This window comes from Elephantulus edwardii, unplaced genomic scaffold, assembly GCF_000299155.1.
Source record: "Elephantulus edwardii isolate Elephantulus edwardi_28Jun2011 unplaced genomic scaffold, EleEdw1.0 scaffold00079, whole genome shotgun sequence".
NCBI classification, from domain to species: domain Eukaryota; kingdom Metazoa; phylum Chordata; class Mammalia; order Macroscelidea; family Macroscelididae; genus Elephantulus; species Elephantulus edwardii.
This window is the reverse complement of record NW_006399829.1, coordinates 3,188,157-3,189,156: the sequence shown is the minus strand read 5'-3', so window position 1 is coordinate 3,189,156 and position 1,000 is coordinate 3,188,157.

Below are 1,000 nucleotides of genomic sequence, written 5' to 3'. Positions count from 1 at the left end.
GATGCATAGCACATAACTGTGAAGACTATAGCCTGGATCAGGTGCACCTTACTCTCCAGCCTGACATCATTGCTCTTCAGTACTCTTGAGAGGTACCTCACAGCTGACTTTCCCAATAAGATCTCATTTTTAAGGAAGCTCTGGTGGCCTTGTGGTTACAAGCTGAGCTGCTAATCCCCAAGGCACTTGGTTTGAATCCACTGGCTGCTTCAGGGGAAAAGGATGTGAGATCTCCTCCCGAGTGATTAACTGCCTCTGAAAACACACTGGAGGTCCGAAGGTACTCAACAGTTTGCATGCACGGAGTGTTCTGCTGTATATAGAGGGGTATCCATTCTTACCCCAAAGATTGGAGAGAGGTTAATTAAAGGTACTTTTTAAATATCATTTTTATTTTAAACAGTGTTTAGAGAGACATTATGCAAACGTATGAAAAGGAAAAGCATCATGGGATGGTAATTTGCCAAACTTAACCTCCTGACTTCTAAGTGGGAGTGAGAAAAGATGCATTTAAATGTATTTTTAACCTTTGATGTCATGTGCTTCTACATGGTTTGGATGCTTTTCCAACAACATATATCCAGGTATTGCTTTTATGACTCTTGAACCAAGGGTGCTCTACGGGCCTAGTGGCAAGAAGCTGTGCCACAATCCCAAAGGCACAAGGTTCGAAGCCACCAGCTGCTCTGCGGGAGAAGAATGGGCAATCTCCTCCCGTGCCATTAACTGCCTCTGAAAACCCGCCAGAGCATCAGCTACGGGTCAGTTCCAACTCTGTGGTACACAATAACAACTCTTGAACCGTGAAGCAAAACTCAAGCACGGGGAATTTGGAGTAAATAAAGGCTGAAGGACCAGTGGAGACAAAAGGAAGACAGCAGTCAGGCACTGGGATAGACAGACTCTCCTGGACAGACAAGCCACCTGGAAATGCACGTTCTGCAGTTACAGGGAAGTCAACAAGGGTTTTCAGTAGTTAGGTCACAAGGGTGTTTGTTTT